The sequence below is a fragment of the Ceratosolen solmsi genome, unplaced genomic scaffold (assembly GCF_000503995.2).
Source record: "Ceratosolen solmsi marchali unplaced genomic scaffold, CerSol_1.0 scaffold47, whole genome shotgun sequence".
NCBI lineage: Eukaryota > Metazoa > Arthropoda > Insecta > Hymenoptera > Agaonidae > Ceratosolen > Ceratosolen solmsi.
The window spans coordinates 8,191,464-8,205,527 of NW_011948419.1; the positions used below are offsets into that span (position 1 = coordinate 8,191,464).

At 28.0% G+C, this 14,064-nt stretch overlaps 1 protein-coding gene across 1 annotated transcript in view; it reads right to left on the reverse strand.

Annotated features, from left to right (window-relative positions):
• The window catches only part of LOC105360833 (uncharacterized), an 84,029-nt gene extending 71,156 nt beyond the window's left edge, over positions 1-12,873 (reverse strand). Inside the window, exon 1 of the mRNA XM_011497832.1 lies at positions 12,249-12,873. The gene's annotated coding sequence lies outside the window, so the exon portion shown is untranslated. The remainder of the gene's footprint in view (positions 1-12,248) is intronic.
• Between the last annotated feature and the right edge of the window lie 1,191 nt (positions 12,874-14,064).

Below are 14,064 nucleotides of genomic sequence, written 5' to 3' on the forward strand. Positions count from 1 at the left end.
TAATTTTATTTCTATAATGTAAATAATTCACTTCTAATAAAAAGTTAATAAAGTTCATTGAGTTACTAAATAATGTGTAATTTATTAACAATTCAATGTTTTTATTTTAATGCTCTAAAACGTAATAATTAATTTTTCATTTGATAATTGCAATTAAACAACCAAATTCTATCGTTTGTTATTTGTATATATGTATTCAAGCTGCAGCAAGTCTTTAGAATTTCGGATTTTTTAATACTCGAATTATCGAAACACGTATTTTATATTTCACATTGGGTTATTAATATCATTGATAAATAGTCAGATTTTTCAAATCTGAAAATCAATCATACTTTAAATTTATATTTAGAATTTTGTCAAATGCTTTGGCTTTCCACCTATTAAATAACAGGTTTGAAAAATTAGTTCTAAAAAATTGTAGAATGAATGCAAATAATCAATTAAGTATTGACAAAACTGGGATGTTAAGGTGACATAATTATGAAATATGAATTTGAAACAAGGGAAATTAGTTGTCACTATGAGTCAGTGATTTCATAAAAAGTGATTTCAATAAGAAGCAGAAGGGAAGTTAAAAAATAGCAGTGAGATAAATAATGTAATTTTTAGAGAATCAAAAGTTTATATCAAATTTTGAAAACTGGATATATTTATATATGGTACTGGGAATAAGAAATGAATTGTAGAGTATAATATAAAACAAGTTTACAAGACTGCGTAACTACAAAATTTATCACGGGCAGCAAATCACAAGAATTCGTTTATTTTAATAAATCTGTAAGCATAGACAAGAGTACGGCGAGGGCATGCTTTTGTTCTATTGGTACTCGAGCAAATAAGAAAATAAAACACCAACGATGCCATAAAGCGAAAAAGAATGAGTGAATTACACGTATTTAAACGAAGAATAATAGTACCCTTCGACTGATACAATTATCTACGTCAGAATTTCAGCGAGTACGAGATAGTTGGTGTCAGAGGGACGAAGGGACTTCAGTTCTATTCGCGTCTCGCTCTATATAGTCCGGTTGCCTACCCTAACGCCTCGAGGCTCAATTTCCGTCTATTATAATATGGGTCGACCAAATGTGAGCTTCGCCATCCTGACAGCGATTTTGCACACCCCGTGGGCATCCACGAACTCGACGAAAGTAAGTCTTTGAGACTCAGTTCTTCTGGAATCCCTTGAGCCTTTGGTGATTGCCCTGTTACTTTTGTATTTAACTTTTTAGTTTCATATAATTTATCACACGGACAACTTCCGTACGTGCATATTTTCTTAGTTTTATTTTTCTTCTGTTTAATATTTCACTGTTTATATTTGTTTTTCTCTAAACTTTTTAAATCTTGAAATGCATTGTTATTTTGATTTTTTATATTTACCATTAGAACTCTTGAATTATGAAAAACTTATCTTTGTCTTATTTTTTATGAATTTATAAAATTACTTATCGCATAGAAAGCACCTGCTGGGATCAAAACTTCTTGCAAAATGTAGCAGCCACATCGATAAAATTTTAAACAATTGTTAAAATGATCTTTTTATATATGTTATTTTTCTAGTGGTATTGTAAGGAAAAATAAAAAAGAGCGAGAGTGCGAGCCCGTTAGGTCGAAACTTCTCGAGAGCAAGAGAAGAGTACGAGGGCAAGAGGGAAGGGAAAAAGAGAGAAACGACAACGCCAACGAGGCAGTTTCATGCACGGCAATGGCAGCAATAGCAACGCGGTGTTGCCGTCTACGCCGGGGTTTACCGGATTTATCAAAGGATACCTCTCGCTCGTTCCCGCTAGCTAGTTCTCTCCTGATTATGAACGAGCGCCACTGATAAGGCGCTCGCGAGTTAGAGTGATATTTTCGTCTCTTCAAATGCATCTTTTCCAGCATAGCGTGTTTTCTCTTGACAACACTTTCTCATCTGGTAACTATTATTGTTGTATTAAATTATGTGAAGCTGTGAAGAAGACACAAATCGTTCACCATCCATCAACATTTTACCAATTAATAAGTAACCAGGAATAAATAACGATAATAAGACCATTAAATAACACCTATATAATTAAAATTTTGTTTATAAAAATAAAAAAAAGCCTTTACACAGATGTACCATAGCTTATATCTCCAAACGTATGCATGAATAGGCTTTTTTAATAAACCATCTAATATAGAACATTGAAAGATATACTCACAATTAATAAAATTTGAACCTGATTTGTACATAAATTTAAAAATTCTATTTTTAATTATCATACATAATTGAATGCAAATATTAAAAGAAATGTTTCAATTGCAAAAATAGCCTGAACAAACAAAAATAGAAACAATTAAAAAAAAACGCATTTTAAATAAGTAACGTAACAATCGAAATCGACTTGATATTATTTGCTAATGATAACCTAAACAAAATACAACACGCTTATCTTGTCTTGTTTATATATTTAGACCCTCTGACGATATTATAAATCGGATTTTCATCAAAACACGTGTTTATGGAAACATTGATTTGATCAAATTTAATATCCTTCAAAATGCTTGAATTTTAATATTTGAATAATAAATTTGAATGATAAAAATATTACATAATCAATTTTTTAGAAACTCGAAAAGTAAATAAATATGTAAGTATCCAAATATCTAGATGTCAGACCTTGAATAACATAAAATTAATAAACATTTTAGGGCTTTTACAGCTTACTGCCTAATACATTTTATGCTTGGTATACTTAAGTAAACGGATACTTTTATTCAAACAATTTACACATATTTAACGATTTACATTACGTACACAATGATTATTTTAATCATCAACATTATTATCAATAATGATGCAAATGTACATTACATGCGAGATACAATCAACGTTTTAATCCATGTTTCTACGTAATTAGGTATATTACTATCGATAAATAATTTGAATTGATCTCTCTATTATCATTATATGAAATTTTTATTAAAATTTATATGTAAATGATTATATTTTAAATAAATGTGATTGATTCAGAAGTAAGAATTTTCTTTATAAATATTAGATTTTTTCATTAGGTTATTATAATACATTTTTGTTCGTTTATAAAATATTTATAAAAATTTATAATTACAAATGAAATATATCAATATATATATATTTTGTTACTGAATAAGGCATTTAAATAATTTTATATTTCCTATAATAATTATTAAGATAGAAAATAATTATAAAAATATTTATTATTGTTAGTAATTTATAATGTATAAATATAAATAATTGTTTATACATATTAAAATTATAAATATTAAATATAAAGATATAAAGAGTACAAATTTATAGATCAACCATAAAATATTTTTATGACAAAATATGTTAATATATTGTAATATATTACTACGTAATATACGTTAATACAGTAAAAAAAATTTTTGAAAACCACTCGTTAGAATATGATTGGCAACAAAATATGTTGTAAATTAGATTGTATAAATAATTCAAATATTTTTCATCAGAATATTATTGAACAATGTAGCTTAAAACTGAATTTCATTCTCTTAACTAGTTTGTGAGCTAGTTTCTTTACTCGTATTTTCTCATGTTAATGATTCTGTCATTATAAGTTGTTGGAATCGTAACATAATTTAAAGACAAAAAAGGAGGCACAGAGTAGCTACATTCATGGCTAGTAAAACCCAAAAATTCATTATCAATAACTTATAAAGATAAAATTGGAGGTAAACAAAACATAAAAATAATTAAGAAACAAAATACTCAAACACAGCTCTGTACTAATTCATATAACATACAAAGCGTAAAACTTTTAGGAATCAAGAGAATCATGTCTAAGTTTTCTTTTAACGGATAATAATGAGACTTTAAAACATATCATCAAAACATGTACTAAGTATTCTAGGATATTCATAGTCGTCTTATTTAAAAAAAAAGCCTATACATTACATACACTAATTACTCTATTTTTTAAAAGTATGCCATCCAATGCATTGAATTTTACTACGATAATTAACTTGTATTCTAACTTGACAGATATTTCATTGCATATACATTATTAACGTATTTCCAATTTCTGCTTCGAAGTTCTGCACAGTAACAAATTTTTGGAGAATAACAAAATAAGTGAAGTTTATTAAATTTTAAATGTATTAGAAAACTTTTTAAATGGTTTAATTACTTTGGATTCGTTGCCAAATCTAATTATTTTTTTTTTTACAACAAATGAATTTATTAATGATTAAATGCATAAAATGAAATACGATTAAGCGTTAGGTAGAAGTTATTTCAATTGTTAATAAAAAAAATTGTTAAATTCATACATTAAATTGTATAAACAATTTTCACGTATAATTTCCGTTTGTTAAATATAATTTTATTCAAAAGAAGATTGAGATGAAATATTTCTTAAAGTAATATGTATTTTACAAGCATTTAATTATATTTTATTTTACAATGATTAGTTTTATATTCGATTCGTTTAAGAGAAAAATTTATGCATTCATGTACAAAATCAAATATAAAACGCTTACAAAGGATGATATTTTAACTATCCTTAAATAAAAATAATATTCAAATTTATTATTTCTATCTTTATGTCTCTTTTACCGATTGTGCTATGTATTTAGAGCAATCAGCGTAAGGCACGCTCGATTTATTTGGCTATCATTATTCTCGTTTCTTTTCTTGGTTGCCATAGGAAAACTTCGCACAAACATAGATCAATTTCAAATACGATTATTACATTTAATATATAAAATGTAAATAAGATATATAATGATTTTTTCAGACTTCGGTATCAATACAAAACAACAAAAAGGAGGTGATCAATGTTTCTGTAGTGCGAAACGTAATACATATTGCGACTCGTATTAATTATTATTATTATTATTATTATATTATTATTATTTTAACGATGTAACACTCCGCATTAAACAGCAAGAAATGTAGTGTGAAAAGAGGTAAACAATATATATTAAGAACATCAGGATTCAATATATTTCCTGAGTTTTAAACGTTTTTTAAGTAACTTTTTTTGTGCAACTTTAATATACTATCACTTTTGTAATCTTCTAACTGACATTTCATAAGTACTGATTTTATTGTTATTTACGAACTAATACTTCTTGAAAAGTACCAAGTTACAAGTTTTAATTGGTAGTCTGAAAATCCAGGGCCTTATTGATTACAATTCTTAAATAGTAATTTTTTCTAATATTGTCACAGATTTTAATTTTTTTATTAGAATATATTTTATTTTATTTAATTGAGCATAATCTTTTTTTACAAAAAAATAATTAAATTACACTATTAATGTATCAATAAAAAATCTACCAATTACATATTTCGTACAAACATTCTTTATATTTTATATTCTGTACATATATTTTTTGGCTTCTTATGATGAAGTATTTATGAAATAACGTAAACAATTTTTTTATAATGATAAATAAAATTTGTTTATATTGTCAAACTTGCACAGATGTATTTACGATAATAAAAATCGATCTCGATTCACTGTAATTCCCAAAGAAATATTGAAACAGTAACATAAGGATAGGTTAGTTAAGCAACAATTACAACTAAATTAAAATTAAACTATGAAAACAAAATTTTACAACATATATTTCACACAGAGAAGTTCATTGTATTCAAAATACATCAAATTTGTATAAATTATCATTTTTAACAATATTTAATAAAATTAATTTAATTTAATTTCATATTTAAAAAAGAATTAATAGAAATAATTTATTAGGTTTATGCATTTATTCATTCGTAAAAACTATAACAATGAACAGAACTAGGGATTTTATTACATCGTTTCTTTAATATATTATGTTTTAAATATTGTCCATATATTAAACTTTATATAATAAATGAGTAAATTACACATTTAAGCCCAAAATAAAGATTCGAACAGGATTTTTTAACTATTATAGGATTTGCATAAACTACATATATAAGAAATACAAAAATATAATAAAAATAAAACAAATCTTTGAATAAAATAATATTATAACTGTAATAAAAGAATGAGAAAATATGAAATATGAAATAGACAAATATTCAGATATATATATATGAACAATAAGTTAATAATCATTTTGTTTCCAATTGAGATTTTCTCTCCTCTGATGCTAATATTAAATAATATTAATTTAAATCCAACATTATAAAACTTTTTTTTGATATTACATAATAGTTTTATTTTATATTTATTTACTTTGTTTTACTTTAGGACTTTGTTATTTTCTCTTTTTTTTCTCAACAGAAATGAGAGAAAAGTTTATTTACTTGAAGTACCTCTTTGTTTTGTTTTTATTTTTATACGAAATTTATGAATAGACAGAATAAAAACAATTAATAAATTACATTTGATCAATTATTAGATCAATAATCAATTCGCTCTATTTAAGCTCAAGATTTAACGTCAAAAGTAATAATGGCAAATATAATCGTTTGTTTATATTTACAGAAAGAGTTTTTCCCATGTTTTTCTTAAACCAGATTCATGATAAATATTTAAAAGAAAATGTAAGAAAAGCTTATAACGTTGAATTTTGGAATTTGCGGTTTAATTGCAACAACGTTTTTTGATATTATCAAATACAATATATAATGTAACTTAAACCAGTGTATGTTAGCAAGTGCCTCATCATCGTTTGTACAGGATTCTTCCTGAGTATATTCAACCGTGCCACGAAAAAGGCACTTTATTTTTCTCACTGACCAACAAGAACACGAATTGAAGCCAAACAGGTTTGGTGATTGCGCCTCAATCTTGTGTCTTTCTCATTTTGAAACAGCAACTGTCCAGTACAAGTCTAGAAACTAGAAGAGAAGGTAGGGCAGGCACCCGTGTCCCTTCACAATAGTCTGGCAGATTCTTCGAAATAGTCAGTAAGGAGAGAAGGAAAAGTCGATCAAAAGTTTTGAGGTTTACAGTTCCGAATACGATGTGCTTTAAAAGCGTATGGTATGTTTCAGGATATAGTCTGGAGAGGAAAGATCTTTTTCCGTCCGTTGCTTAGCAGATGTTGCTTGACAACTAACACGGTATTCTTTTTGCCTTTTTCTGTAAGGATTATTAATTTTCATCTTTATAAACCATGGCACGGCTACTTTATGATTTCTTACTTATTCGAATTTTTTTATTCTAGTTCAAATAATTAATATAAAATGTTGGTCTGAATTCTTTTTAAGATTGCTAGAGCTCTTAAAATTACTTCAATGAGTCTCGCTTAATTATTTTGCATTTACATTACATTTTCTTTGGAAACAATACATTTGTCGTTATTTTTAGATGAAATATTGGAAGAAGCTTTAATTTTGATACATGATAAAATCGATGTTTTAATTACTGATTTAATAATGTACAAAATTTCAAATTCTAATTTCTAAGTTCATTTCTTTGAAAAAGTAAGCTCGAAAATATAGATATAATATTAATTTGAAAATTTCAAACTGTTATATATATATATGAATTATTAATTGTTTATTAACTAACATTTTATACAAATAAAGAAAAACAAAAATATACGATACATTTCAAAATAATATTTTCTTAATGTACTTCAACGTATGATTATATCATCATAATTAATTGTGATTATTCTAATTAATAATTATAATAATAGTCCTAATTCAAATTTTAGATATTTTTAAATCATATTATACTACATATTTATCCGCAAACGTTACGTAATGTTTTTGCGTCGCGTATTAAGCAATTCAAATGCGTTATAAATTCTACAGCAAAAATGAAAACATCTAGGTTTAAATAACGCAAAGCTAAAATTCTTGAGACAAACGCACAGGAATTTATAAATAATAACTGTGATCTCTGCGTGAATAAAGGAAATGTGAATAGCTCTGTAGTGCTTTTAATACTTTTTTATTATTCAAAGTTTTATTGTTCTATCTTCAAAGCAACTGTGAAAGAAATAAAAATTTTAACGAATTATAATATATAATATATAATACATATATTATATATATTATAACGTATATACAGTATGTCACAAAATTATTATCCGGATTCATAATGTCAATGTTTGTGTTTCAAAGAGTTCAGCACAATTTGTTTTCAAGAAAACGCATGCGCAAATCTCTAGCAACCCTTTAATAATCAACCCTCAATATTTATAAAGGCATTGCGATACCTCGTAGTGTCGAAATTTTTATTATATATATTGAACTAAAAATACACATAAAATAACACATTCTAAACTGAATTTAGCAAAATATAGTGCTGTCTTTGAATAAACATTTCATTATCATCATTTGATGAATAAAACATTTTTTTACAAATTATATTAAAAACTTTCAAATATTATGGATTACTATAAAAATTACTATTGAAATTGGCCGTATTATCGTAGCAATGGTAACGAGACTGAATCCATCTAAAGAAAATTCTAAGGATCGAAAACAAATTTAAATATTTTTATGTTACTAAAACCATACGATTCAACATTTCATTGTAGTTGGCGTTACATTATAATGTAAAACATTTACTGATATCAAAAACGTAATTTACTTTTATTTATATTTACATAAAATCTCAATGTAACCATATGTCAATATAAATAACTAAACAATATTTATAAATTTATATTACTCTTACATACGTTATTATTTCGTGCACGTAATACTCAAAATTAATAATTAATATATCTCAAAATAATTATAATAAATTAATTATGTAATAATTAAATTAAATTATAATAATTATTTCTGTATATTTTAATATTAAAAAAGCTATTTTACAAATATTTACAAGTTTTTATATTCAGTACTGTTCAAATAAAAAAATTCAACGTGTATCTGAAGAATTTGGATGAAGTCAAGATATTTATATTAGCGGGTCTTCCTTAAAAATTTCAAAAGATGGAACGTAGGATCTTTGCAATTGAGAACATACGAATAAGTGATCATACTATTCGTCGATATTTTTGAGTTTTTTATCGATAAATGTTTACATTAAACTTTGTCACTAAGATAAGAATTTCAACGTTTTTTATAATTCAATAACTTATTTTTCTCGTCAAGATCAAAGTGAAACTTAACGTCTCTTATAGCAAATGTTAGGATTTGCTGTATACTGTCAACCGATATTCGGTATTATTATAAATTGCATAAGAGATGAAATTATAATAGATGAAAAAATATTGGTTAATTTATATGACCATTAGTCATATAATATTTGCATCTTTTTAACACGGGTTTAACATGAGTATGGAATCAGAATTTATATAATCACTTGGATGGTATAAATGAATCAGTAATTTATTATGGAAAAATATTTAAGACATTTACTATTTTTGTTTAGTTCTTATTAGAGAGGGACACGTAAAAAACGATGCTTTAACGAATGGAGCTTTGAAGGAAAATAATAGGTTTAGGGGGAGTAAACGTAAAAGCGCCATGGATTGCTTGGTATTTCGTCTACTACGCCTAATAAGAGACACAGTTCGAGAGCCCGGACCGATGGTCATCACAAGTTTCAAACTTCCACGAAGACAAGGTAGTGACAAGTACTTCGCAGACGGTGCATACTCACGGCATCTTGTCGCAGGGTAGGAACGCTCGTTCGTAGCTTCCCTGAGACAGGAGCAGCGTCGACGAGCCCCGTGCGTAGGGTCTCCCTCCCTACGCCTACCCGTTGGTTTCAGGTAGTCGTCGTCGCCACCTCTGTCATCGCCACCACCTGGACTTGCCTCATCGCGCACCCCGATGGCACTCGGCAAGGTTAGTGCCCCTCCGGCGGCACCTAACACTCACGGGCGTCTTCCTTGGGCTCACCTGGTCGCGCGCGCACACCCATACGGCGGTCCGCGCTCAAGCTTTAACTCCCAAGCCCGTAACGCCTCGATGCATCGGACTTTTCAGACTGAGCACCAGTGGCGCAATGAGCCGTACCCCGCAAGAGCCCATTGCTACCAACCGAAACAAGGCTCAAGTGCTGCGAATCCCTAGGATGAAGAATCTAGTATGATCAAAGCGCGGGAAACTACCGACCATCGATGCCGTGGTGTTTCCTTGAGCTTAGTAATCATCCTTATTTTCTAACCAAGCTGGCCCAAGGGTTTTACCTAGCCTTTAACCCACCACTCTATCATAAGTCGCGTTTTTCGCTGACCAAGTCAAAACTATACAAACTCTATTCCTTATAACTATACTACCACTATCCGATTCTATAAATTTAAGGCTCGCTATCTTATCTAATAATGCTGTCTCAGTAATCAAAATTATCTTCTTTTGTATCCTCTGTATTATTTCCTCCATTTTACTAACCTTGCAATCAATTATCTTATCAATTTATCTTATAATAGAAAAATGGAAGTTGAAATTTTATTAACAATTCATCTTCTGCCCATCCGTAACAATTTTCGTATGATATTATAGGCCTTATAACAGTTAACTTTAAATTATGTAAAATTAATATATTATTGCATAATATATAATATTATTATACGGTAATTATCAACTTAAAAATAACCGCTTTTGAATAAATTCACAGAATGATTAATTATTTTAAGATTTCATTGCATTATTTTGTAAACATAAATAATTAACGTATTCTCAATTTGAAAATTTTTTAAAATGTCAAGAATACTTTCAAAGTTAACATATGACCAACTTGAATAACATAAATTTGAATTTTGTTTTAATTTATAATTTAGAGAAATTTATTCTAATCTATTATTAATTTTTAAAAATGACAAGTGATTTTACTTTCATTATTTAATATTTATCGTCAGCGTTAACCAAGCATGTTATAACTACAAAATTTCTTTCAAAATATGTAATGTTTTATAAAAGTATTATCTAAAATAAATAGTTTTCAATCTTTTTCTTATAGCATAAACTTTTATTAAGAAATTGAAGACTATTTTCTGTTTGTCGTTTTAGTCAAGATATATTCATCCCTATAGTACAAGAAAACAAGATTAATATCTATTGCATAATTATTAAATTAATAAATGAAGTGAAAAAGAGAAAGTATTTTTAGAAGTCACTTAAAAGTTGTATAAGATACAATAGACTACTACAAAAGAAAAATATTCAAATTAATATGGGCATTAGCTTTTTTGTCTTGTTTGTAATACATTTAAACTAAACAAAGCAAGAAGTAATAATGCTTGTTTCGTGATAAGGTCAGGGGTTGTCGAACTTCATTTGGTAGTATAAAATAGAGTCGAAAATTTGTTTAGGGCCCATGTTTTTCGAATTGCTGAGCTATGCATTGTCGTAAACGCTACTATGCATCGTGTCTTTATCGGTAAAGGTCAAATATGCCTGTGGTCAACCAAGGCAGATTAGACGGCACGTGCGAAGGAAATTTAGTGTAATATGAGCAAAGCTAAGTTGTATGGACTTCTCGTCCATGTCACTTGACTCTTCTACGTAAAGGTTTTTTGAGAACTTGCTTGTCGCACGTTTTTATTCTTGAATAAAATAATAAAGTCATATATTCTAAACACCAGCTAACCACTAACTGAGGCCATTCTTTCAGTTATTTATATTCATTGACTGGGATTGCAATACATTATTTTTATTAACGTAATATAAAAATTAAAATATTGTAGGAGCCGCGCTTGAAATGTTCAATATATATTGATCAAAGCTATAGGATTATATTTGAAATTCAGATGAAGTTCACACCATTACTAAAAATGTATTTATAAAATTGTTGAAAAAAAACTTTCGAATAAAGACAAATTAATTAACACTATTTGAATTTTCGATGTCTCATATACGATTCATTTCATACATAATAAAGTATTGTTCATTACGGTAACCAACAACGATTAAATAATTTTAAATACCATTAAATAAAATAACACATTTAAGCTTTTTTATAAATTTTAAATATAATATATAAATATCATTATCGATTAATAAAACTTAAAATTAATTTAAAAAATTATAATACATATAATAATAAAATAATACATTAAACGAAAATTATTTATTTAACGACTATCGTTCAGTCTCTACATGAAGATCACTTGCGATAATCTATTATTAATACTATTGTACAGTTTTAGTAAATAATTTAGTCTCATAAATTAAAATTAATTTTTTAAGTAAAATTTGATGACGTTATATTGGTACATTTCAATAACTCACCGATTTAATATTAGTATGTTACTATTAAATTTGTATATTAATATCGTTATTGATTACTTTTTGATGCTGTTATGAACAACTACATATGAACAAAAAATTATCTATATAATTAGAATAATTAAAATATACGTACGTCAGAAGATTTGTTTCAGTACATTTTAGGTAGTATCTCTTGATTTATAAAAGTGCATATTTTAATAAATAATGTAAATGACACGGGCTTAAAGTTTCAAACGTTTTTTTGTTTTCTTTTTTCACCAGAATTGAAGAACCTCCTCGTGCTTGACAACGCAGGACAGTATTAACGAATCTATCGATGGTAAACAAAGGACTGGCAAAGACCGAAACAACTGCGTTACAAATGTAATTTTGAATCCAGTCGTGAGTCGCATCCGCCATCTGGACCTAGTAACTCTAAGAAGGTTGGATAGCCTGCTCGAAGATTATTGGTTGAAGAGTGCATCAATGTATTTCTCATTGGCCACGTTATCGTCGCTCATGACGATCGCTCCACATGATTCGGAATAATGACGCTGCTGCTATTTAATAGGGTTCGATAGGATCAGGTGGCTCCGTCTCGAGGAAAGCAAGACCACTAAATCATTCCTTGAGCTCGACGAGCAACATACCGGCGGAAAAACGTGACGCACTCGCTATGCTTGCCTTAAGTGAAGGACACTAATGCATCCTTTACATTCAACTTCTGTCTTCAAAAATTCAATATTTAATTAGGCCTACGTATTATTTTAACATAATTATATGATTATAAAGAAGAATATATTTGTTATCTGTTGATTTTACATTTTAAATTTTATATTGTATAAAATGCTTGTTGTAATGACATGGAAAGGCAATAAATTTTCTAACAGTAGTATTTAATAAAAAGGCCTATTCTAAACTACAATTCAAACAAACGTACAAAGTGTTTTTTAATAGAAAATTTGTCAAATCAATATTTAATCAATTTTACTGATGAATTATTTTTTTACAAAATCTGAAAATAATTATTAATATAATGTAATATAATATTAATAATTATTACTTTCAAATTAATATATTTTTCATAAGATTTAATTTTACTTTTTATGTACAATATTTTAGTTATGCTCTCGTGACAATTATGCAATGATAAGTTATATAATTTGTTGTTTATTATTGAATACTTTCATAAATGTATATAATTTCTACGTGGAACAAAGAAAGACAAAAAAAATTGTATTGTGAAATACACAGTGCATTTGCACAGTGCACAAGATTGTTTTATTATATTTAATTTAAAATTAATAAATTCGTAATTAAATTACGAATTGAGGCCATATTTGAATAATAGTAATTAATATAGATCGCCGTAAATGATTGAGCCTGTTAAAAAAATATGTGCACGTCAAAAGAAAAGCCATTCCGTTATTCGTAGAGGAAAATTACGATCGGATACGGAAATATGACCGGTAGCAAATACGTTGCTAAAGTAAACAAAAATTAATCCTTATTGACTAAGATAAAAACGAAGAACGCTGTAGATTATGATAATCGCGAGGAGCGAACGAAAAGAGAATCAAGATCTGGAAGCATCATTTTGATCAATTTTTCTCTATGTCAACTATAATTGCGTGCAGTGTCAACGCATCCACGCGCACGCAGGCGCATGCACACAAAAATACTGAAGCTCTTGTGTACATACAGATAGAAATGTTGGTTGAGCGTTAAGCAGTACTTGGGAGAAAAGGAGTAATAGAGCACAAGTGTCGCAGGTCAGCAGCTAAAGGACCGACCTGTATGCCATCCAATCAAATGTTTTCGCACAGTATTCGAGTAATGAAAAGTGAGAGTCGCAGCAGCAAAATGCGTGTTGCATAACCTCACTCTTCCATCGTCGCCACGAGCTGGAGTACGCAACGGCAACGGGTGCATCTTATCGATACGGCAGAGCGATCGTCCTAACGCTGTAG